General features: G+C 37.8%; 1 long non-coding RNA gene across 4 annotated transcripts; it reads left to right on the top strand.

Moving 5' to 3' along the window:
* The first annotated feature begins 1,563 nt into the window (after positions 1-1,563).
* Positions 1,564-26,948, top strand: LOC115611390. 4 transcript variants are annotated; one of them, XR_003992567.1, is made up of 6 exons: positions 1,564-2,265; positions 2,673-7,657; positions 11,855-11,950; positions 21,380-21,449; positions 22,098-22,229; positions 26,787-26,948. It is a non-coding gene; the product is annotated as an uncharacterized LOC115611390 (long non-coding RNA). The 4 variants fall into 4 exon arrangements; XR_003992566.1 differs by lacking the exons at positions 21,380-21,449; positions 22,098-22,229; positions 26,787-26,948 and adding an exon at positions 12,960-14,579; XR_003992564.1 differs by lacking the exons at positions 21,380-21,449; positions 22,098-22,229; positions 26,787-26,948 and having other exon boundaries at positions 11,855-14,579.

Raw genomic sequence — 26,948 nt, 5'->3', positions numbered from 1 at the left:
AGGTACAATATATTTTAATAATTAAAATTACATCTAAAAGTGAGTGTATATCTGCCATTTTACCATTTATGTTAAAATAACTCTTTAATTTATATTGAATCTGAAGACTTAGCTTTTCATCCTTCAGTAATCTGGGAATTTCATACCTACGAGTTGTTCATAACATAAATAGATGTAAAAAAGCCACTGTTTTTAATCAATTAACAGATAAAACTATAAAAGCACGTTACTGGCATATTATTAAAAATTTCTCAGAAAAATCTGTGAATGCTTAGGAGTTCCTCACTGACTCCTTTTGTTTCTCATAGCAATCCAAAGAAATAGAATTCTGTATTTTGGTCAAGGGCATCTCTGAAGAATTGTCCGAGCCAGGGCAAAACCTTTGACAAAGATGCATCTTCTCAATTTTGACCTTGGTCTGCTCCTTAAGGAAGGGAATATTAAGACTTTAGCAATATACAGGACTAAATCTTTTACCTAAGAGCAAATTCTGCTGGAACCAGCATGTGCAATAAAAATAAAAATCTTTCTTAGTGCGAAACGAAGTCGTGAAAGGAGCTTTGTGGCTCCTTTCTGTAGAAGGTGTTTCTTCCTCAAGAGACAGGGAACAGCAGATGCTAGTTTGACCCTCAAGGGAGGAGCATACGAAGTGTGAACAGCTACTTAAAATTCCCTGCACTTAAGTAATGAAGCATGAACAATTCAACAAGAGGAATACAGACATATTAGTATGGTGTGAAATCTAAAGAAGAAGCTGTAGCCTAGGAAAAGAAAATGAATATGTAAAGCTTATAATAAAAGGGTGCTGAAAACCAAGAATTTATCGCAGAGGTGTCCAGGGAGGGAATAATGATTGCTCAGAATCCCTGCTCCACCAAGTACATTCATTGTAGTACAGAGAAAGGACAACCCCTTGTATAAAGGACAGACTGTGTCCTTACTCTGAGCAGAAGGCTCTAGGAAAAGCTGGTATTGGTGAAAGCAGATGTCTGTGAAGGAGTCTAAGACATGGGCAGGCATTCAGTGGTACTTTTCCTGTTGGATTGTATTAGAAATTATAGTTGCTTGTATATGCCCATATGAGAGGAAGGAAACTGATGGCATCAAGACACTGAAGAGTAACCTGCTGTACATTCCCCTGTTAGTATGTATGATAAAACATTCAGTTGCAGTGTATCATAAACAGAGGGTTAATTGCTAAAGTTGCAGAGTAATACGCATCTCTTGTACTAATAGATTTTTGTCAAGAAAATACAGCAGGACTGGAAGCTCAGAGTTTAGGTGTAAACTTGCAGTAACCCACTGCAGAAGAGCTGTGTAGGTGTATAAAATTGATCTGAAAGGGAATGAAGAGGTGTGAATTGCTACTTTTTAAAGATAGAAAATTAGTGCACAGGTAGGTCATGTGTACAAAGCACATGAAAACAAGTCTTCATCCTTCTCTTTGTATTATGCATATTTTTGTAAATGTTCTCTTTGGTCATTTCTAGTCTTTCTACTATTAAATCTTTGCATATTAAATTTTTATTGATATAAAAATATTAAGAGATGTAATTATACAGATACATGAAGTGATTTAGCATTAAAAAAGATAGATTTTCAATGGGCATTTGAAAGCAAGGCTTGATGTGTTATGTTGTTACAAAATTCAATATATGCAGTTGAACTCTGAGCACTTGCGTTCATAACATATGAAAGGGTTCTCTTAAAACTGTGTCTTCATTATGCCATTCCAACTTTGCTATGTAATTTTAGCATAGTACTTTATGTCTGATTTTCAGCACTGTAGGTTTTTGCAGCTCGGTGGGTTATGCTTTGAGCAGATTCTTCTTTTTATTCAAAAGGAGGAAAGCTGTTGCTCTGCCTCTTTATAAACTCACCAGAGCCAATCCTTCATACCAGAGTTCATGTTTTATTGACCAGACAGTCTTTTGTCTTGGCAATTAATTTCTGCAAGGATACAGTGCTGTAGAAACTATTAACAATACTGATGTTACTGTAATATTTATCAGAATAATTATTTAAAGTATATGGTTCATTACTTACATTTTCATGTCTGTGTGGTACATGTATCAGCCTGTTCCACTACTCTGCACCTGTACTGTCTCTGCCTTCTGTCCATTCCTCTTCCAGCCCTGTCCCTTCCTCCGGAGCTGTGTTGGTGCCACATTGCCATGACCCCACTGCTGCTTCCATTAGTCACCACCATAGGAACCACATCCCCAGAGGCAGATCCTGGTTCCTATGCAAAAACAGATCAGCAAGGTAAGGAGAAGAAAAAGCCCCTGCATCACCAAAGACAGCTTGAAATTCTTCCAAGCCTTGTCCAAAAGGTTCAATAATTCTTGTAGTAAGACACTTTTTCTGGTATTAATGTCATAAACTTTTTAAAATGGCATCAGCCGTTAATTACTGTCACAACTTTTAACTCTCTGTTTCTGTTTCAAATTTTCCCCAGTTCAATCAGAACCAAAAGTTAATGCCCGTTGGCTAATTTCCAGTGCATGCCTCCACAGAACAACTGTTGCCTTTAACTGGTGGAGAGATCAAGGCTTGAACTGACAAAAGACATCTGTATTTTGGAAAACAAATTAATGTTTATGTTTTAATTTATAAGTTCCTGGCTCTTTTATGGTTCCTGTTTTTCAAGTAATGTCTCTTTGGATCCCTAGCTGATCGAGAGTCAAAATGGAAAAGGCCCATGAGAGAATTATCACAATACAACATCTGGTCTGCATTGGAAAGAGCGGAGAAAGATATTCAACATCTCTGAGACCGAGGGGCAGCTATGAGGCACTTTCAAAGTCTGTGAAAAATCATGCAGGTTGTTGCCACCTGGGTCAATCTAGTGTTGTTTTGGGAAGAGCTACTTTGCTTTCTAGCATCTCGATTTTAATCTCACTTCAGCACAGATACATGAGAGCTGGGAGTGGTATGAAAGGTGTTTGCTTTTCATAATGTTAATCTGAATCTCAGCATTGTCCTAATTATATTGTGGGGTTTTGCCAGTCTCCCAATTTTCTTTTGAGCGTGTTAGCTAGGAGTCAAAGGCTTTCTCAGGGCTTTTGGCATAGCTTTATAGGAAAAAAGGATGGAAAGGACTTTGTATATTTTTGGAAGAATATTTTGCATCCTGCTTTAAACTATTCCAGAAGGTTAAAGGACATTAGCTACACTGCATATTGGCTCGGGTACTGGTATGTCACTAATGGCAAGTTTTGCTTTGTCTAATTGTTCGGGTTTCTGCAGTCACAGACTATGAGAAATGCAAAGAAATCATGGACCAACCCAGGCAGTAAGGTTACCACTGGATTCAGGGGGAACAATCTCCTTCCACCACATGAAACTTTGGTCCTTTAAGTCATCATAGCTCATGCAGAACATAAACAATTTGACATGTATAACAAGAAACACTGCAAATTGTTTTCCAAACAGGCATATACTGCAGATGGAAGAACTGATGAAAATTGTTTATAAATGAGGAACTAAATGTAGATTTTTCAAGAACAAGGTTGCTCTATTCTTTGCCAAGACAAACAAATCTGATAGAACATCTCATTGCTTTAGGCTGCCCGAGGACCCACTGGAAAGTCTATGGACCTTTCTCCACAGTAAATTTGTGTGTTGTCAGTACATAAGTGTATTGTGCACTGTGGCAGCTGCAGAGGAAGTGGAAGGTTCTCGGGAATACATGAGGGAGAACTAGATTTTTGGCTCCTAACAGAGTGTGGAGTGCTTTTGGAAACTGGAAGTTTATGAGCTGGATGTTACTGCTACAAAAGGTTATCTGTGAGTTAAACATTATGGTAATTAATCTGTTATCTTTAGATCTTGACACTAACAACATCATGAAATTGAGAATTCCTATTCTTTGGAATTGCAGTTTTCCAAGATGCCTTCATTCCTACAAAGATAGGATTGTTCGAGGTTTTCAGTGCACAGATGTTTTTACAAGGCAGTATATAGTCATCCCAAACAACTGTTTTTAATGGGCCAGTTATTTGAAAAAGCATGTAACAAGAGCATTAATACAATCCCTGATACTGACATGAAACATGTATTAGCAAAATAATATTGTTTGTATTTCCCTCATACATAACAGGCCCTGGAAATATAAAACTAATCATGTCCTTAAAATACTGTTATATCTGTAAACATCTGGAAAAGAGGGCCAGCAGCATCGTCAGCTGCATTAGGAAAAGCATTGCCAGGAGGTCAAAGGAGGTGGATGTTCTCCTTCACTCAGCACTTGTGAGACTTCAGCGGGTGTACTGTGCCCAGTTTTGGGCTCCCAAAGCAGCAAGGAGGACATGAACATACTGGAGTGACTGCAGGAAAGGGCCATGGAGATGATTAAGAGACTAGAGCATCTGTGATATGGTTGCCCAAAGAGGTTGTGGAGCTGGCATCCTTAAAGATACTCAGAACACAATTGGGCAAGCTCCTGAGCAGCCTTATTTGGGTGATTCTAATTTGAGCTGGGAGTTGAACTGGATGATCTCCAGACATGCTTCCAACCTCAGTGGTGCTGTGAATATTTGAAGCAGTTTGCTTATGTCTGGTCAGCATTTTAGCTGGAACTTGACTGTGTAGGAATCCTAAAGAAAGCAAAGTCTGTAACCCTAGAAATACATCCAGATGGCTAAGGCCCAGAAAATGCATAATGGGAGCTGCTAAGTATTTTGAATGTCTCATCAGAGTGATATTTCACTTAAAAATACAAATATAGAAGTGACTTGGGTCTTCCTATCAATGACACTGAATACTCAGTGATCATTGGTATGATCTCTTACTTCAGCTGGACTGTAAAGGGTAACAACTTCTCTCTGAACACCTATTTTAGTTTAATCTTGCTCTGGAAAATCTTACCATATACTTTACTCTAGAAATGAATATTTGATGCTTTATGGTGCAGAATTTGTTGGTTTGTTACATGCTTGCTTTCCTTACTAGTACTGATATTAACAAATTGCAATGTATTTTGACATACTACTTCAGTAATAGACACATACTGTGTCTCAAGGACTTGAGAATATCATCGGACTTGAGAATATCATCATTTGAGCAAGGTAAAATCAAAATATATAATTACATTGCATATTCTATGGCACTTAGTTTCTAACTATTCTTACAGCACCTTTAAAGAACAAATATTCAAAAATGGCTTTCATATTTTCATGACACAAGTTTTATATGGAAATGCATAATAATGTATTTTTTTAGATCAGCTGAATAGTGGTAGGAAGATTTACGTTTGATTTTTCATGATGAAAATGCCAAGGAACTAACTTTCAGGGTTGAGAATTCTCAGATTCTCCTTTTGAAAACTCTTTGTCTTTCATGTTACCTCTAAGAAAAAGAGAAAGCATTGTGGAAAACAAGAAGTTGAGGAATGTGGCAAAAAGAATTAAGAAACAAATAGATTACAAAGCATTTGATTTTAGTTTTTTGCATACCAGCAAATGAAACACTGAGAAATAACCTGTTTCTTTATTATCAATATATGGAGTTATAGTGGGTTTGGCAGACCAGGACATAAGTGTATAAATAACACCTGTGATAATTATTAGAAGACCTCAAATTTTGCTGTGGCTGAACTCATCCTAATATCACAAAATTAAGTCTTCAGACATAAGTAACATATGAAGGTCAAATACACTTAGTCATAAGTTGCTATCATCTGCCATCACTTTTCCATGACTTAGTGCTTTTACAGCAAATCTCCTGCTGATTGCAGTAAGCTCTGCGTAGGATGGGGGTTTTGGTGGGGAGAGTATTACTTTAAATTGACACCTCTAGCAGCAGTTCCTACTTCTAATGTTTTCCTTTTATACATTTATAGCCTATTATATCTACCCAAAACTGGCATAGCTCCAAGTCACCCATTTCTCAGTAATACAGGAAATTAAATCTAATGTCTAATAGGCACAGAGGCTTATGCAACCTTCATTCGCTGAAAAAAGTATTAAGTAACTTAATAATATTACCTTGTCTTTTGATAGCTGGAGAGTTGTGCACTTGGTTTTTCTGTAGACCAGATAGGTTCTGAATTTGGACTAGAGGAGGCTGGGTTTATCCATCCTTTTCTGCAAGCTTTATGAATGTCACCTCAATATTACTCTCTTGTTGAAGGACTCCCTGAAACTTTCCTATCTAAGATTTAGGGCCCTTCTCCACTTCTTCCTGTGGTAGGAACCCAATCTGTTCCCTGATACAAGGCTTGTGTACCCTGTATTCTTATCCAGGGGGTGCTGACTGCTCTCGTTCATTCTTCCCCCCAGGATTTTCTCCAGCCTGACCAGGTTTCTGCCTGCTCCATCCCATTTTCTATTAATACCCACTGCAGTTCTGTGTTGGTGGGTGCAGCATTTAAAAGTGCAGAAATCTGACTTGAGACCACACAGATTAGCACCATAATTTCAGTGTCTTGTGTCCTGCATGTATCGGTTTAATAAATGGATTTATACTGAATAATTTTAAACTGTTAGAGCCTTCTGAAACTGTTTCTGTAACATATAGAGTGATGTAAGGTCACCGGTGCTGTGGAAATTGGTTTTGCAGCTGATATGTTAATTCAGCAAGAGATGAGTTCTTGCAGAACGCAAAGAAAATGATTTTAATATAGTGCCATGCTACTTCATTGGCTTTCAGGAAAGAGATAATTAAAACATTCAAGGGAGTTTCAGGTCTCTGAAGAAAGTACCATTATGGAAATACAAGGTTATTTTTACCACACAGCTTATTAGCTTCTTTTCTAAAAGCAAATCAACTGAATGTGATGGACTCAAAATAACATTTTCACCTGCTCAGGAAGATGAGAGAGAAGATATTTTTATAAACTGAGTTCAATATAAGACTTGGCACAGTCTCTCCTGTGTCACTCACCCCAGGTTTACAGTAACCACTGCTGCAATTTTCTGGATGAAAACTTCATCCAAATACATCCAGGGCCCTTAATAAGGCTGCACTAGTGTGACTGATTGCAATGGGGAACAGAATTACATTGATGGTGCCTAAGGAGAAGGAGAATCTCTGCACTTAGTATGAATAAGGGGTAGCAAAGGCCTAATTTTTCAGAAACAAATAATTAAGTTAAATTGAAAATAATTTTAGTAGTCAATCCTGAAGAAAAATCACTAGGAATTTAGAAGCCCTGTATTTTTTTCAAGCAGTGTACTTATACTAGGGAATTACTGAGCACAGAAAGTAAAATAACTGTAATGTTTACTATATGAAGAGACTAAAGGAAAACAGTTTTACTAGCATGAACTGCTTCATCTTTTTGAGATGAAGAATAAGCAAAATTTTGCATACTGAAGAATAAACAAAATAAAATTGAGTTTCTAAGAAACAATTCTAAAAAACTCTATTATAAAAATTGTATTATAGTTTAAAAGATATTTTATGAGATATTAAACTGAAAAATGACATTTTACTCTATGTTCTTTCATAAAACAGGTACAATAGTGCTGTTCCCAGAGGAAAGACACCAGTTCCAGCAAGCGTAGTGTCTGTTCTAGAATTAAGCATAAATTGTTCAAAATATCTACATAAACAAGAAGGTTAAAAAGCTTAATGTCAAAATAACGTTCTTGTATGTAACAGCATCCACTGTGTCCAGCCTGTTCTGTTTTAGATTGCCCAGGACCACAAACAGGTATGACATCATATCATTTTACATCATTAATGGAAGTGTTTCCTTTCAAAAATACATTGTTATTTTCTGCTAAACTTTCTTTCAGTAATCCCAGAGTTATTTTGACCCAACCATTTCTGTGTATGTTTAGCTATGTTAGCTAAAGATGGTTTTCCAGTATTTTCTAGTATAGACTTTATACTGAACAATATATTTAATTGCATTAAATGACATTTTAATAAACTAACTTTCTAAAAATATACATTGATGTATATTCTAATCTTTCTTGATAATCTGTTTCAGGGTGACATTATTATTGAATGGACTACCTTGGAGGTTACTTTAGCTATTTTAAGTCCATTCCCATAATCCACCACCGTCTTCATTTTTCAGCTGCTAACTTCTCTGACAATGAACATTATTGTGAAAATAGTTATTTAAGAAAGAGTAAATGTGACTCTGAATTTCATGGTCACCTAGGTGCTTTGTTGGTGCAATACTTGTAGATTGTGTTATTTTCAGCAAAGAGTCTTCAGAGGCTCTGCCTATGCCTTAGCTGTACTCCTCAAACCTCTTCTTCTGAGGCTATCAACAGTGGGTGGCAGCAATGATGATTTAACTCCTTTACTAAAGATAGATAACTGCAAGAATAGAGAAGGATCTAAGATGTGGAATCCATGTGAGTTACGTCACCAAAATCCAGTAAGCCACAGCTCCTGGGTAAGATCTGCAAACCCCATTGGGAATGAGTTTGCTTTCCTGGCTGACAGTGCTCAGTGTATCATCATTTTAGCTTCTCTGAGATTTTCTGTGCTTGGTTTCTTCCCAGAATGGTTTGGTTTTCTCAAATGCTAGACCACTTCTTCTAAGAGTTACCTTAGATGTCAAGCAAGCTTCCCTGTAGAAGTTTGTTAACTATTTATTCATTTGGTTCAGTTTAGTGGACTCTGATGTTTGCTGTAACACTCCATTTCAGTTAGAAATGGCTCGAGGGCAGTGGGCATCTGTGGAGCAAGCTCTGAGGCTGCCAGCCAAAAACTTGATTTACTGGTTATTCCTGTCATTGTAATGATTAATTGGGAAGAGTTTGCAAATGCACAAAAATTCAAAAGTGAGAAGAACAAAACTTGTACAACCTTCATTTAAAAAGAGATACAAAGAAAAAAAAAATCACCGAGACAGCTACTTAAAAGATGTTTTTCTCAGCTGAAGGCTCTAGAGCTTCTGTGCCTTGCTTTAATAGTTACCTGTTTGTCAAAGAGTTAAACTAGAAATGGAAATGCTCCACCGAGTAACTTTCATGTACTCTGAAGAGAGTTTGGCGAGGGACTGTGGTATGGTCAGTTTAGTTGAAGGGCCTGCAGTGTTTGGGCTGCAGAGGTCCATTTGAAGAAGGGACATGAAATGAGGGGTTTGTGCCCTGATAGTGTGCCAGAGACATGGAAGCTGTTCATCCCCAACAGAGTTTATGCATGTGAGATCGCAGACAGAATATAGCACAGTCCATTGATAATCCAAGAGGGGAGGAACTGGGTTCAGGTCTTCTCCACCACCATCACTTTATGCTAGTGTAAATTACAAGTTGTATGCAGTAACTTTTTGAAGAGAAAGAAATAGAAAATGCAGTTCAGTGTTTAATATTGTATTTCTCAAGCTCACTCGCATAGGCACAGTTAGGCTGGATATATGCTGCACACAACTTTGAGATCTCCTTCTATTTAAAATTCTGGCTCCTCTGTGCTTTACTGATTTGCCTGTATAGCAGATAGAGTACTCAGAAATACCCTGTTACCTCACTGTGAAAGATTTTTCTGGGAATCTAATGGCCAACAGAATGGAATTCATTGTTTTGTTTTGTTTTGTTTTGTTTTTCAGCAAGCGTTTAAAAGATCCACCAGTTAATCTCTATCACACATTATTTTTCTTGTGGCTTAGCTTGGACACTAATCTCCCTGTTGAGTTTACATTTATGGAGTAGGACCTAATATTTTCTCTGCGTGTTCAGTATTATGGTTTTGATTTTGCAAGTCTTGTTGCTTGGGATACTTGCACAAGTCATGTCTGTTTGCACAGCAACAACAGAACTGGGGTTCAGATGCTGCTAATTAATCAGTCAAGAAGGAACAAAAATAGTTTTGAAGGCTACTACTCTTGGCTTGTGCTCAGAAGAGTTGATAAAAACTGCAAAGACAACTGAGTACACTGCTGACAGTATTTATTATACATTTTATTTCATAAATGGATTTTTAGGATTTTTTTTTAATTATTATTTAGTTATTTTACTCTGCATTAGCAGTTCTTGTCTGAATACATTTGTTGTTTTTTCAAAATGCCTGCTCTGTTTTAGGTGCTTTTGTTGGCACTAGTCAACTTTTCATCCACGTAGTAATGTCCACAAGGTGGTGCCACAGCTAAAAAAGTTAGCAATAAATAACACAAATATAATTTGATAATTCTATCAGCTTTTTATAACTGACTAAAGTATCTGCATCATCGAAGAGTTAATAATTATTTTATAAACCTCTGCATTTCTAATGATATCACAGCTTTGCAAGCTTTTTATTAAATCACTTGTGTAAGCAGAGCTGGGTCTGTTTGCTGTCTGAGCAGAAGCAACACGCACACATGTGGTAGTCCAAAATCATGTACAAAAATGAAGAGGCAGCTCAGGGTTAAGTAGACAGGCTGATGATGAATGAAGAATTGTATCTGTAGAGACTAAGCCCAGCAGAGCTGTGTATGTCCTAGCAGAGTTACCAGTGCAAACACCATGCCCCACAAATGTGTCTTCACATGATCAGCACAAGGAGATGTATGTCAGGATTGCTTCAGCAGTACCACAGGAGTCAGCCTGAATCTGGGCAAGCAGAATAGTTCATCCTCAGCTTCAACTAAGTCAGCTTCCATGCAGTCACCCTAGTGTGACCATGGCATGTAGTAGCCTCAGAGTTTTTTCTACAGCCAGGAATAGCCAGAGTCCTCATTACCCTGTCATACAATAATGTACAGTTGACTATTAATTCCAAAGTGCTTACAGAGGGACCTGCTATGAGAGCATTTGGGTTGGTATATACAGGTAAGTTTTGGTAGTAGGGGTTTTTTTCTTCAATCATGGTTAGAAAAACAGCCACCCCAAACTGCATTTAGTTCAGGTGATCGAGTGTATGAGCCTCTTTCTACACAAGATCAGACTAGAGAAAGTAAAAGGTAGTAACAGGTAATGTAAAATGAGTACACGAATTAACCACTCACTACAGAAAAGACAACAAAACTTAATGGATAAAGTTCTTTGTATGGATCTGAATGACTATACTGTTTTATAGCAGATTTGCATGTCTCAGGAGAGCTGAAGTGCAGAGGTGCTTGGTCATTCCTCTCAGCACGTGTCTGTTCCATTCTTCAGCTACCCTTGGCCACGTGGCCATGGTTGCTTCTTGCTCCTCTCAATGACCTCTGTGATGCAGGTATGCATGCTAACACAATAAATATTTTCCATGGCCTTCTGCAATGGATAGATTAAGTTTGAGTCATTTCTTCATCGCATTATTTTGAACCAAAAGCAGCAAGAAAAAAATGATAATTTAAAATACCTTTCAAGCAAGCACTGCATTCATTGTTGCTTCCTGCTAGAATCTCTTTTTGGTATGGCAGACCTGTATCAGAAAAATAAAAATAACAGGTGTTGCATAATATGTTTTCTCTAAATTGCTTTATTATTATTCTAAAACACACTAAAATTCTGGTGGCTTGTAAATGATTCAGTGGAAATTATATATACTCATTAAAGATGGTCTGTCCCCCAGCTATAAAGCAGAATGAGAGGTTTAATGGGTCCAATTCTTAAAGTTATCAAATAGCACAACTGCCACCTCTTTTTTTAAGGATCATATTTTTAAATTGTATTTTAAAGTGTTTTATGGTTTTTTAAAAATTTGTATTGGTTTTGGCATCCATTTAGAAAAGTCAGAATCACAGAACTAACTGAAAGAACAAAGACACTGAACAGGTCACCTACATTTAATATCTGAGTCAGTTATTCCAGTTAGTTTGAACTAATTAAATCGTGACAGTGACATTTGGTCAGAGTACTCCTGTAAGATTGTTCTGAGTGTATGGCTGCAACGTGTGTTGCAATTAAAATTACGTGTTTCTGTTTTAGTTTGGACTTTGCTTTTTCTCTGACTTCATAAATTACTTTCAAAAATGTGTATTTTTCAGATACTTTACACAGAGAAGAAACAATGCTCTATTCTAAAGGGAATGGCAGAGCATCTGAGACCATACATTTGACTCTTCACTGTATGTAAAACCCAGGTATTATTTTAGTAATTTAACAACCAAGATGAAATCCTGAACAGTTGCCCTTGCAATATTTGCAGTGATTTTGGGTTCTTGTTGGAAATCCCTTAAGTGTTTTTAAAACATCAAAACTATTTTTCCTCTAGGTCTGGTTTTCTGGTTTCCCATTTAGTCAGTCATGAACAAAACACACTTTAGCTCTATGTCTATACCTAAATGTACATTTAGATCCCCTTAAATATTAGGAGGAGGTAGCTTTCAGTATTCTAAGTTAGGAGTCAGTCTGAGCACGGCTCAGAAATCATCCTGCAGATGCACAGTGTTAACCGGAAACAATTTAGAATGGCAGTGGTATCCTGCAGGATGTGTGCAACTCGTTCGGCTATGTGTTGATTTACACAGGACTACATTATAGATTATACATTCTGGTAATTGTGGTATTGTTATTGCTAGGCTATATCTAAGCACAGGAAATACATATAAGCACATTTGAAGTGATAACATCCACTTCTGTTTAAAAAGTAATATTTTATTCTTGTCAAAAAACACATAATATGGCATTTGCAAGAGAAAATAGACAATTTCCAAATTAGTACTTAGCAAGACTTTTAGGGGAAGAGCTGATTCATTATGGGAGGCCCATAACCAGCATTTGCAAATAAATCCATAAACTTTTATTCTGAATTGCTTTTAAAAATGTTTTTTTTTTAGTATGGACTGTAGTCCAAGATCAGAAGGAGACAGTACATTTCCATCTGAAAACACAAGAAAGATTGAAATAAATGTTTAGTGTGTCACCAAAACCACAGTACAAGTTTCTGTTAAGGAGAATGAGTAATACCATTCTAGCTATTAGAATGCTGTGAGTGAGTAATAATTCCATCTAACTGGTAGGGCAGATTATGTATTCTGCAAGAAAATTATCCCATCTAAAATCTTGCCCTATTTCTTCAGCTCAGTAGGAAAGCCTATGCACCATACCCATTTACCTGAAGTCCCTCTATGCTTGCATGTCTAATATTAGGATTCAGGAACATCCAACATCCCCAACCCTGTCTTGACATTCAGGAACAGATTGACTCCGACCTTGACTTGAAAATGGGCATTTGTTCCTGCTACTGCTCCCAGGATGTAGGATTTGGGTTCATCCTCAGCTCTGCAGCTGGAGATAGTATACGGTGAGGCACCTCTCAGAGCACTTCTCACCATGTCTTTGTAACAGTGTAGGCTTCAGACCTATCTGTGCGCTTAGGAAAATGACTGATCAAGTCAAAGGTCTTCCAAGTTTCCCCCCTGGAAGGGGGTATGGGTCTCTCCAGAAGAATGACGGACTGTCTATCAGTTTTGTATGACAACCTCTTTTCCACAGACAACACTAACTGACAAAATATAGTTAACATATTATGCATGCTATGCCTGTTTCTTAGTTTGTTTCACCAGGGAAAATAGATTAAAATTGGTATAAAGTTTCCCTCTTGTTCCTCCCAATAATAGAAAATTACCAGGGAGAAAAAATAAGACAAAGATTTAACTTTATGGAATAATTAGAGGAAAGCATAAGATGTTCTCTCAAAAGGCCTTCCAGCTAAACTTCTCTTTTTTTCTTTAACATTGTGAAACATTCTTGTCTGTATTAATACATGACAAAAGTAACAGTAGAACTGTGAAACTGATTAATACACCCAAAAAATACAAACCCCTGGTCCATAGCTAAATCTGTATCCATACTGCAGCATGATGGCAATTGTATCACAGGGTAAAATCAGAATTAGAGTTGGTGCTGGCTGATACTTTTCCTCTTCATAATCCTGGAGCTTGTAATGCTGTTGCAGATCAATAATACCATGTTATACTCTGTAAAGTGGTTTGCTGAAATGATAGTTATGAGTGAGGTTCTAAACAGACACTGCAACATACAATAAAGGATTGACCTACTAAGAGATCTAGTGGTGATGTGATAAACACATACATAAAATAGCCCAAAGCCTAATGATTTGCTTCACAATTTCATGAAAAACTTTTTATTGTTGGTTTGGGATTTTTTTAATCTTTATTATTTAACATTAAGAATACATTTGTCTTTATGAATTCATAAATGCTACTGGTGTGACATTTTTGTGCTGACAGCCAAACTAACAGTGAACAGAACTTTAGTTTTGTCAATCTCATATTAGCCAAACTTTGAAATAATAAGGTGGCAAAGTTAATATGCCTTTGCTTGGGGAGGGCTTATTACAATATTCTTTTGGAAGTGTCATTTGCTTGGGTAAGCTTTCATTTAAAAGATAATATGAAAATATGTTGAATTTTAAATATGATCTTCAGTATTTTCCTGAATGGGAATCTCTGTGCCTAGTTTAAACTTGTAATATCCTGTTTAACAAAGGAGCAGCTTCGATAGTACTTAGAGTACTTAATGTTATGCAAGTTTTCAAAGTTTGTTGCTGGGATCAGGGCTTTAAAAGCAAAGGTCAGGTAAAGATCCTTTCTTGGAGCACACTTGGATATGAGCCCCTATGTTTATTTTTCTTCATAAGTCTACTTATTTAATAGACCAATGATAACTTTAATATAATTATATTTGTATTTGTGAGAGTATCAGGAAAAAAATAAATACATGTATTCTGTTGAACAGCACCCCTAACATGGCTGCAGCATGTGTGATTCTTTCTGCAGTACATTCAGATGGTGGCTTTCATTAAGAGATGTTGCTGCAAAAACCTCTCACGATTTCAAAAAGGGATTCTAATGTCTGTCTATTTCACATGGGAAATACATTTCATCACTCTTTTACATGACATCAAAATAATTGTATCCTTCCTTAATTATGACTATAGAGGATCAATTACAATGGAAATTAAAATACCAGACTCTGCATGCCATACAATTTGTAATTAGCTCGAGATATCCAGAGGAAATTCTGTAAGTTACTTTAGTCTTTTCGTTTAGTCTCAAATGTCTCAAATCTGTCTGATTTTGAGTTTGTAAGAGCAACTTGTCACTGAATTTTTAGTGGAAATGTGTATATTTTAATTGAATTGCTCTAACGAGTCCTCATCATTAAAATCCTCTGAGTTCTGTTGCTTACAAGGAGCCATGTGGAGCCCTGGAGCCCTTGTGACTGTTCGATAACTCAGAAGCTTCCTCACCTTGCTTGAGCAGTATGACATAACCCTTAAACACCTGAAATATCTTTAGGACTTAAATATTTGGTTTAGATACCTAAAAGATAAGAGTTTCTTAAGCATTAGAAAACACAGAGTTTAAAGATCAGATTGAGCCATTCCACTTGTATTTACTTCTCTAACAAAGCTGTCAGGATGCTGACCAGCTAGCCTGACAGATGTTCTCTTCCATATTTTGGGTAAGTAATTGACTGAGCCTGGGATCTACCATATAAGTTATATCTGAACCCATTTGCAGTTACTTTAGGTGACACAATAAAGCAGCCAGCATAAACTGAGAAAAATTTGTCAGTACCTTGTCAGCACTTTGTCAGCACTTTGTCAGCATGCCAGAAAAAATTCCTTGAGATTCGGAGCCTAAGGTGTAATTTCAATTAATTGTCAGGATGCTGAATATTATAATTCATGATTATCTATTAATTTATACAATATATATGAGTAATTCTATAGTAATATATCATAATTATGTATTGATATTATAATTCATAATTACAATATTATAATTATGCTGAATAATATAATTAACTCCTAGGCTCATATTAACCCAAAACACTGTCAGCTAGCATCAATGCAGGCAAAATTGTATTTCTTGCTATATAGAAGCCCATCTAGATATAATCCAGTTTGCTCTTCTGTCTCTGAATTCGGTCTGCAAGGACGACAGGAACAGAGACTGCAGATGGCCTGGGATTCCCTTGCATTTGATTGTGTGTCAGCAGCCTGATCTAATTAGGCAAGCCTGTTTTTCCACAAAATAAAATTATTATAGACAACAGTATGATGAATTGAAAACTTCTCAAAGTTGTTAAATTATATCTAGTTTTGAAAAAGAGCTGTATCAAGCAGATATTGAGCGAGGCAATGAAGCCCAGTGGGCAGAGTGCTGGACAGGGATTGAGAAATCTGGGTTCTTTTCCAAACTCTCCTGACTTTTAAATGACCTTGAGCTGTCACTTTGCTGTGCTTCAGTTTCGCTGTCTGTATGAGGAGGATAATAATTCACCATAGTGATTTTACATTTACTGAAGAAAGGATCTGTATCAACATTAGGTATTCTAAATGCAGCTCTGGTTAAAGATGGGCAGGATTCGGTCAATATTTCATGTATTCCAGAATATCTGGGAAAATTTGGTTGTTAGACTTCTTGCTTTCAATTGTCTCTCAAAACACATTTCCATGCTAAAGGTCTTTCTTATCTTTCAGACCATTACAAAATATCTCCAGAACATTTCATATTAGTTGCTGCATTAATACTCACAATTCTTACTAATGTTACTGGGAATTGCAAAGTGCCTCTTAAGATCACAGAAATGATAACTTCACGTAGATAATGTATTTTAAACCAAAATAAAAGTGTTTTGCAATATTATACTTAACCTATGTGGGTGACATTTTTATCAGTTAGTTTATGTTCTAACATATTTTAATTGGACTTCCAGTTTGAAACAATCAGTTTTAAACTAAAAAAATATGTGGTTTTTTTTAAATTGTATCTTGATTTTACACATTTTGTATTAATATACAACTACAAGCTCTGTGCACAAAAAGAACAGTCTACTTTCAAAACTGTTGAATGCTTTGACCTCAAGGGCATAGAAACTGTTGACTCATTGTTTTTACTGCATATAATATTAGTCCTTTGTCACATCCAGGGAATGACATCATCTTCTTCATTGTTAGCAGCAGGTTTGAATAATAGAAAAAGTGCAGCATTAGTTGTCTCTTGTATTTGCTCTTAATAAATGAATGGATATCTGGTACCAAGATTCAGATTAGGATTTTTGAGTAACATTTAGAACAAGTTTGTGCCTAGTCCCTGCAAGGAGCTTTGCTCCTGCCCATGGTCTGCAGGGCAGGCGGGCTGGCGGGAGCACAGAGCCTGCAGGGTGCGTGTCACTGATGGTACTGGCTTCTCTACAGAGATAAGGGGAGACAGGAAAGGAAGAGACTAGGCACAGAGCGAAACAGATCTTTTCTTCAAGGTCACTTTAGTAAAAGGAATCCCCGAACTTATGGGAATCATATTTCTCTGGAATCTAAAATTGTGAGAGATAATTCTCTGAAAATAAGTAATCTCTAGGACATGCTAGCAAAATAGGAATTTATTATCTTTAAAATGTCCTGGGATAAGTTTTTTATTCATTCCAAATTTCTATTCATGTCTATTAGTCTTCTGCTCTCTATAACTAAAATGTCTATGCCCTATTCTCAAAGAGTAATTCCCTATTAGAAGTATTTGCTTAGGCCTGCCTGCTTCTTGAAAGGAGGATGTGTTGTTAAGATGTAGTGATCAGACTAATGGAGGATTTCTTTGGGGTGATATGCCACCTTCTTCTGTAGGGTTCTGCAGAATTCTTTCATGGCAAGGAAAATTTTAAGTGTTGCTTCCGGAAAAATAACTATTCCCAGTGAAACAGAGTTTACTCTGGGAGAGATTCCTTGGGAGTCTGATAAAATGCCAACTCCTAAGCTGTCTCCATTATCCACTGCCTTTAAGTTTTCACAGAGAAAACAAGATGTATTTAACCATAAAATTTTACATTTGTGGTCCCAAAAAGATTTTACAACGAATAGAAGTTCCTGTGTGGATAGACTGAAGCAAACTGAAAAGCTGTGAGAGAAGAACCCAGGCAGCAGGCTGGGAAAGTTGGAGGCAGTGGGTTAAGGATCCAGGATTGCTTAATTGCGGAGGCCCGCATACCAAGAGTGGACTCAGGCAAGGGGTACACACATGGAAATACTTCCTAGAATGCCAGAGCTAAAAAAGAGAAAACAAGCCACGCTGTAAAGGATCAAATTCAGACCCACTGACTTAGAAGCAATAGGGACCTAGTGGAGTGGCCTTTTCACAATAAGCTTATCTGTACTCATTCAGGAAGAGACAGGTTTGAGCAGGTGCATCTATCCCAATTCCTATCCCAAATATATATTCCAGATTTCAGACTTCTCTCTTATAAGAAGTAGAAAAAGTTATACTTCTTTCTTTCTGTTTCATATGCTTTTGCCATACGAAGCCTGACTTCTTTCCTGCTCCAGCCTACAATTCCTCTTCAGTCAACATTTCCAAAAAATCTCGAGTAGCAGGAATTTTGGTGAGGTTAAATCACTCAATTTTCCCCTACCCTGTTTAGAAGAGGCTTTACTTGGACAAAAGCAATAAGGCCAGCCATTTCCTTTCATCCCTTAAATATTACTGGCCACCTCTAAAGAACTTGGTTTCTCTTTTATGTCACCTTCCGACAACTCCTCTGAGTTAAACAGGCTGCCATGGCCAACTTAAATGCTTGAGAAATAGACCATACAATTAATTTGCAGTAGTAAGTTGCCTCAGCATCATTTCTCTTTCTCTCGAGGGGAATGCTGGCTCAAACAAAAGAAAAGATTAACGTAATAATAATATTCCAAAGACATCCTGTTAATTGTCTCGAGCTCACATGGGTTTTTTTCTATTCTTCTGTTGTACATAGCCAGCAAGCAGTGCAAAATTCAGAATATTCTTCCCACCACAAAAGTATAGACTTCAGAGCTACAGGATAATCTCTGCCTTTCTGTAAAGTGGATGAAAATATGGTGTGACAGAGTTTTGCTTTTGTTTTCAGAGGTGATCTCAAATTTGTCTCATTTATGAATAATAGCACTTACTTAGGCACATCAGCACTTTAATGAAGAAAATAAAGGTATGTGAACAAAAGGGAAAATACAAGCAAAATAGCTGAAAATTTTGGAAAAAGAAGGGAATGGGTTTTTTTTCTCTGAATGTGCAAATAAGGTTTCCCATGTTGGTTTAGGGACAGAAAAGACTTGGGGTTTTAAATTCAGCCAAAATAGCAGCTTTCTTTTACAGCTACACTTGCAATGTTGACCTTGAATATCACATTCAGTGACAGCAAATCTCATACAAGAAGTGAATGTATGCAATAAAACTCAGGAATATTCACAAATGCCTGAGTGAAGCACAGCTTACAGAGAAATTAGATGTAACAGGAGTCCGTAATTCTCTATTTGCTCTAAAATGTCCTTTCCTCAAAATGGACAAAGTCTTGATTTAAGGCATTTTTGCTTCTATGAAAATAGACATGAAATGCATAAGAAAACAGAGGATGTTATTTGCTTCAGTTCATGTAAACTGATCAGGCTGAATGATGAGAGACTCTTCCTGTAATTCGGAGCACTGCTGAATACTATGCATGAAACAGTTCCTCCCCTCATAAACAACTCGAGCTTTGCATATGTACCAGTGTAGAAAAATAAGTATTGACTTATTCACAAATTACTTTTTAGGCACTGGATTCCCAGAAGTGTATTTGTATAACAGCATCTAGAAGCAAATGAATGTGTTGATAACTTCATTGGTTTTTCTTTCATTTTATGACCTTAAAGACACCTTGATCTTAAAAAGAAAAAAAATGTTTGTTGTTATGTTGAGAAACAGAACTTTTATCTCAGCTCTGATGCTCACTTCCTTCTTCTAACACAGATTTTGGACATGGATTCAATGTGCCCTGTTTAATTTTCTTTCAGATTGCCTATTAAGATGTTTCTTAATATTTTACCAAACAAACAGGTTCCCTACAAGAGGCTGGTTTGTTCTCTTGCTTTTATTATTTATGTATCTTCCCAAAATGCAATATTTTGAATGTGGTACAGTTTTTCCACACATCAAATATGGAATTTTTTATCCTGTCATTCTGCAGAACAATAAGGAGAGAAAATAGATCAGATGTTTTCTCTGATTGTACCTTAGTCAGTTTCTCTGTGTTCTCAAAAAGAACAGTGTGGAGCTTCACTTGCTCCACAAAAAGCAGTTTTAGCTTTGAAAATATTTTAAAGACATCTCAGGAAAGCCAGACCCAACACTAAGAGTGGAATTCTTCTCATCTTAAAAAAACCCCTCATATTGCTTTACCATAGTCATATCCGACCATTTAGGATATCCTGGTATCTAATCTCCATTACATGAGTTGGGAAAACCTTATTAATAGGAGCCAAAATGTGGGCAGAATTTCACCCACCACACTACTTCCTGTCACTCTCTGTCACTGTCAGGAGTGGATGATGAAAACTGTCTGCAATTATGCTTTTGAATACACCTTGGTATGTGGCAACCTAGGAAATACTGACACCGTGTGTGAGTTAGGTACTAACCAGGGTGAGAGGGACCTGTGAACCTTCACACTGAGGAATTTTGCTGTCTTTGAAGTATAAACTGAAATCAATAATGTTAGAGATAACTTCATGGTGGCCATGGAAGTCTAAAGGTTGTGGTAGGGCTTATGTCTTTTAATAGACAAGTTAGAAAATGCAGACAGGGCTTTGGGCAGACAAGAAAGTATGTTGCTCTCCTTGTATGGTGCTCTTGCTATAGGCAGAGGATGTTGCAGATTTGTTATGAACATTAAGTAATCCAACAATAGGACTGTGAAAATCCAAAAGTTAGACTTTAATTATTTTCCATCTCCTTTATTACCTTCTCAAATTATACTTTATGGATCCAGAGCCTAGACCTCTGGGAAAGCTCCTCAGTCTCTGGGGAGAAGTCTGAGGAAGATGTTCTTCACAGTAATTTACCATTTAGTTTCCTCAATACGGTAGAAGCTAGATACAGCTCTTCTGGCTCCTCTCAGTCCTTCACAGATGCCTCCCATTTATCAAAGGCACCTAAAAACAAGTAACCCTTTTTGAAATATGTGGAATACTTCTCAGTGCTGCAAGATAGCTGGCATTCATATTATTTAAGATATGTACCCAAACCAATGTATCTCTTTTGGTGCCTCCACTGCAAAGTTATTACATTTTCAGAAAAAAAAATTAAGTCGAACTTGTGGGGGGAAAAGAATCGAATTCCATCATGTGTTTCATATTGTACTGTTATGAAAACACTCTATTAAATTCAAATACTTCAATTGTACCATTAGATGGTGTCATTATGTGGCTTGCTAATTGATAGGTTATTCAAATGAACATTGTAATTTCAGACTTCTTAGAAGCATCCATAGGAAGAGTTTCCAATCTTCAGAGGGGTAAAACTGGGTGTTAGGAAGGAAAAGCTTTTACTGGGAATATTTCCTAATGCATGTCACTGAAAAATCGTTATATAACTGCCGTGTGCATTCCAGGACTTGGGGCAGTCTATTTTTAATACCTGGTATGAAAGAACTTCCTGCTACTTTTTCTCTTTGAAGGCAGTTTGTGGTTCATTAGATCATGTTGTCAGGACAATTTTCCTGCTATCCTTAAACCTCATTTTATTTCCATCTAGAAAGAAAAAAAAAAGTGAAACTATATCAAATGGAAGAAGGTGCTGAGCATAAAATGCCATGAAGAGTAAGGTATGTTATGTAAATGTTGCAGTGGTCCCAGAACTAAGCACTGCCAACTCAGGTTTAATATTAAACCTGAAAAGAAATCTAAACGTGTTAAACACACACACTTTTAAGAAAAGCAAAAGAAGTTGTATGCCTAGCAGCAGCACCTAAGCAAGAATTTTCAACTTGGTGTTTATGAAGACGGATGCTGGGGTTTTTTTAATTATTTTCATACTTCTCTTCATGCAATGTTATCACAGGCCACCATTTTGATTGTAATTTATATAGTCATGGTCATTAACATAAAACATTTTGCTTAAATGCAACCAAACTTCTTAAACTGCACAGAAAGTTCACAGCATTAGTGTAATTTTGCTCTTAAAATCCTAGACAAGCAGAGACTGATAGAGGTGAAGTGGCCAGAGGGACCACCATTTTCACCTCGTCTGACTTCCTGCAAAATAAAGGCCACAGGACTTCCTGAATTAAGCTCTTTTCAAGCAAGAACATATCTTTTAGGCAAACAAGTGACAGAGAATCCATTAGATCTGCTAAAAGAATTTAAAAGTATTAATTTTATAGACAAGAAGGTAATGAATGCACTAGCAAATTAACAGGCAGTTCATTGTGTATTAGAATGGACTTCTGTGACTCTCTTACTTTCATCCATAGCAGAGAAATGGAATGGCAATTTCAAATGCAGAGTAGCATTCAGTGGTAATTGCTGCAACTGCTGCTGCGAACCTACTCTTGAAATCTCTAGCAGGGAAGCAGCGGAGCATTGAAGTCAAATGACTGAAACAGGTAAGTCCCTGAGCTGTCCAACCTGCTCTGACATCCATCGCCATCACAGGGAGGCTTCAGCGTACAGAGCAGCTCCCAAACACCCAGAGTTTTCAGTTTGGTGTATGAAGTAAGCAGCCAACTCTAGGAGAGGGGGAGCACCTTTAGGGGCTGTTAGATTATGCTTTCCCTGGGGCTTGTGATGGTGAACTGCACTAATGAGGGTGTGAGGTGACAGTATCTGCTTTACTCCATAGGTTCAATCCATTGGTACATGCAGAACAGAGCTGGGGTATTTGAGAACCCCAAAGCTAACAAAATATTTGGAGTTTCCTTTCTCTTGCTTTGATGTTCTCCCATCAGAAGCAATTCCTTTCCCCCACTTCCCTGTGCTGTCTCCATAAAGCTTCATCTCCATAGAATACCTTTTCATAACTTATTTCTGTACTTCTGTAGGTCTTTCAAGTTGTTTTTGTTGCCAAAGAAACTGCTCCAGCCTCCAGTCCCAATGTTCCCAGTCTCAGTCCCAGCTCCTCCCTCTCCCTCTTCACATCAGAGCGCTCTGGATCATAACCTTTATTTTCAGAGGAAATGTCTTCACCCAAAAATGTGAAATCTGACTGGATTCTGCTTACTTCAACAAAGTTGTTATTAAGAAATTCATTACAGGTCACTTAAAAATCTTCCACATTTAGGCCAAAGTCACAGAATTGCTCTGCTTAACCTTCTCCAGTGCATCATAATACCATCTTGTTTTCAGTTGCTTGTCACCATTCGGGCTGGTATTTTCCAAGCCAAGCATCCGCCCCAGGTTTAATTTTTGGCAGTTCCCAGCTAAACCACTGCAGTCATTTTCAAGAACAAGGTTAAAAAAATATTTTGCCCATATTAAAAAATAATAATCCAGTTGCCTCGTTCAGAACTGTTGGTATCCCCATTTCTCAACAGAAGGAATTTGAAATGGAACACCATCACTGGTCTGGTTTCATCCATATACCTCTTGAGTGGCAACTTGGAATTTGGCAGCACCATTGCTGTGGTTTCACAGATGTGCATCCAAACATAACAAAGAAGACTCCGCAACATCTCGGTTTGCACGTGATGGGTTAAGAATTGTTAGCTTTTGGCAGCTAAATTTTCCAAAGATGAGCCTGTGCTGCCGGAGCCGTTCCACATTCAGCTGCCGCATGGCGTGCAGGCACCATGTGCAGCTCTTTCACGGAGCAACCCAGTACACTCTTTGCCTGAGGCACTGGGGACCAAGCAGCCTTTCTCTGCTATATCTCCTCCTGCGTTCCTAAGAGATTAATGTCTGCGAGATCTGGGTACTCCTCCTATGTGCATCATCTCCCTTTCTTCTGTTGCTGCTGAGGCAGTGAGGAAAGGAGGATGGGTCACGAAGATGAAAGAGTTTGGGAGGAGGCTGGTAACTGGCAGCGCATGGGAGGGAGCGGAAAGCGAGAAGCAGAAGGAGATGAAAGAGGTGGATGCCAAGGAGAGGACTATTACTGACCAGTGCTAGGACTTCTCCTAGGACATCATAGACAGAAATCAGTTGTGGAAGCAGTTCTTCAGGACTAGGGGGAAAAAAAAGATTATACATACCTACATAATGAGATTCTGCTAGGCAGTGGGGAAAGGCTATGATATATAAGGTAAGGAGGTTAATAAGCATAATGGAGATAAAGATAAGATGCCAGGGGAAATAATTAAGCAAAAAAATAGAGGGTGGATATGCATATGAAGGAAAGGAGACTAGGAGGTGAAAACAGAGCATGAGGAGTGGAAAAAGGCAGGAGCCATGGAATGGATGTATAAACGAACCATGAAAGAGCAAGAGCTGGGAGTAACCTGACAAAAACACAGAGGAGAAAGAGAAGGCAGGATCCAGGCAGAAGGAAGATTAGTTAGGAGCATCAAGCGAGAGGAGGAGTGTGACTGCAGGCTGAACTCTTAAAAATAGGCTGGTGTTTTGAGTCTGACATCAGTGCAAATTGTGATTTATCTGTAACGGTGTAGGAGCAGGAACCGGGTATGGCTATCTATAGCCACACTTCTTTTTCTTGTTAGAGAACTTCTTTATTAAATATTCTGGATCTCTTGAGCCAGAGCTCCAGAGTTAAGGTGACCGCATGTCACCATCTGTTTACTGTTCAGACTTCCTCTGACTTTATTAACAAACATCTGAAGTGCCTAAAGTGCGATCTGTTGCCTTTTTAGCCACAGTAAAAAACATTTCTGTAAAATACATTTGAAAATAAGTAACTCTGAACTTCTAGGTAGGGCTGCCAGCAATGCCTCTCCCTGGCAGAGCAGAGCAAAGCCCTGCGCTTAGCTTGGTGGCCTTCCACTGTGGTTGTTTGTCACCTAAGATGGCTTGCACCATCACCACAGTAATTAGGCACACTTCATCACAGTGTGATGCCTTTGCAATGTCATCTCCCGCCAGCTAAGAACAAGACTGCCTGGAGACATGGGAAGAGAGAGGTGGAGAGGGCTGTGTGGCCTCAGCATGCCCATGGACAGGGCAGAAATGGAGGCTGCTGGAGCAGGAGCCAGGGAGCTCAGCAGCTGGAGGTGTCCTGCTCATGGTGCTGCTACTGCTGCAGGGACACCAGAGTTACACTCTTCCAGCAATAAAAGTAGGGGGGAATGGTGATATTTGCCTCTAAGATGATGATTCAGCTTGAAAGCTGGAATTTCTTTAATGTACATGGCAAATGCTTCCCCACAATCAGCATGTCTGGTCTGTTGTGTTCTCTGTCAGCTGGGAGGCAAGCTTTGCAGAGCTGAGCTGCTTTACTTTCCTTTTGAGAATGAAAGTAGCACTGCTGTCAGAAGATTAAGCTGTTGGTATGTATCAGGTGATAGGAAAAATTACCCTGAAACTGCAAATGGTCTAATGTTTTATATACTTGGGAGTTGCAAGTGTTGCTTTGCTGTCTATTTATCTGTTTGTCATACTGATAGCTTAAAAACACAAATTACACTCCAAATAACAACTCCGAGGGGTAAGGCTGCTGTTACTACTTGGTTCCTCCTAAAGATTAAACAGAGCTAAGAGCTGATACATTGACCTATTGCTTCTCGAAGCAGATCTCTGTTCGAATTCTGACCTACATCCCAGCTAAAAATGTTCTCAATCTTTTCTTAATTTGTAATAGATACTTGTGTACATTTCAAAACCATCTCGCAATTTGGCAAATTAAGTTGTCTGTGGTTAGCTCTGGAATTGCAGAGATATTGCAGTGCACTGCAGCATTGCATAACGAGTTTCCCCAGACTTTGCCTTACTCGAGTGAGTAACAGTAATTCTTATCTCAAGCGAGCATCAGATTCATCACATTTTTGAGAAAAGAATTAGTATCAAATATACGATGGGCATGTTATGCCTTGTGGCTGCAATGTTTTTTCAATTAACTTCTCTGAATATACCACAATGAAAAGTGTCAGCTTTTTGCCTCAGAGGCCTATAATTAGATTAAATGAATACAGTTAATTATCTACTACCTTCTTTACACAAAACAATATGTTTCCATAAATTAAAATGCTGGTACACGAAGGAAATTGTTGTTCACTCCAATATTTGCATGCAGTGCTTGGATTGTGAATACTGTGAATATATGACAGGGTAGCACAGCTTTTTGGCTGCAGCCCTTATTTTACAAGAGCTAAACCAAATTACATCTGAAAAATCCATAGACATCACACTAGCTAGAGCATATATGTTGGTGCAAGGAGGTGATGTCATTAAAAGTTACAGCACTCATGAAACAAATACACTTTTCTATTTCACTGATGTTCTCTATAAAATTCCCTGAGAGAGATTAAATAGAGCTTTGTTTGCACACCTACAGTCACACCCTCGAGGACTATGGTGTGTCCAGATATAAAACTGCTTTTTCTACTTTTTTTCTACTGTTCTTCTCCTTTCAGAAAATAATAAGAAATAATCCATTCTGTAGGAGGTATTTACAGTTAACAGCTCGGTTTCCAGACCTGCTGCTATTCCAGCCAGCATGGACTGAAAATCTCCTCTGCCTGTTCTTCAGCATTACTGAATACAAGCAAAAGTTCATGACCGATCAATATGCTCCTGTCCTGGCATGCCTGATTTGGAAGTGCAGATATTCAAGTGGTGGTACATCACCTCAGTGGCAACATATCTGAAGCAGAAAGCACTGTTTTTGGTTTGACATAGTGTATCCAAATGTCCCTATTTCCATCAGAATAGATGTTAATAATTTAAGGCCTAAACATGTGATCCTCCCTTCCCAGAAAATTACAGTTAACTTTAGCAGAAGCCCTCATTTCGGCCTGCACTATACTCTGCATATAAATGTGATGTGTACCCAGAATTGCTCTCGTAGGGTCAAACCCTGAAAAGCTTCTGAATACTCAGTGCTCCTACAGGGCATCACATTTTACTGTGGTCTGTGCTGGGTGAGTATCTTTTCCTTTAAACATTCATTAGCTCCATGTATAAAAGTGTTCATTAAAATATCACTGTGTTGATAATAATCTTAATATTGAGAAGTGACAGGGCTGCTTTGCCATAGAAATGTTTCCTGCTCTCAGGGTGTAACAGGAGGAAGAAAGACCATCTTGATAGGCACTATCTGCTGAAGGAAAACTTTTCACCAGGAGCTCTGCATTGACTTTACCCTTTTACTGGCTGCACTGCGAAGCAGAATGTTCCATTCTTTCTACAGAGAACGAAGCTGGTTTATTTAAAATACT

Source organism: Strigops habroptila, chromosome 8 (assembly GCF_004027225.2).
Source record: "Strigops habroptila isolate Jane chromosome 8, bStrHab1.2.pri, whole genome shotgun sequence".
NCBI lineage: Eukaryota > Metazoa > Chordata > Aves > Psittaciformes > Psittacidae > Strigops > Strigops habroptila.
The sequence above is the reverse complement of the archived record's forward strand: the minus strand, read 5'-3'. Positions and strand labels throughout refer to the sequence as shown.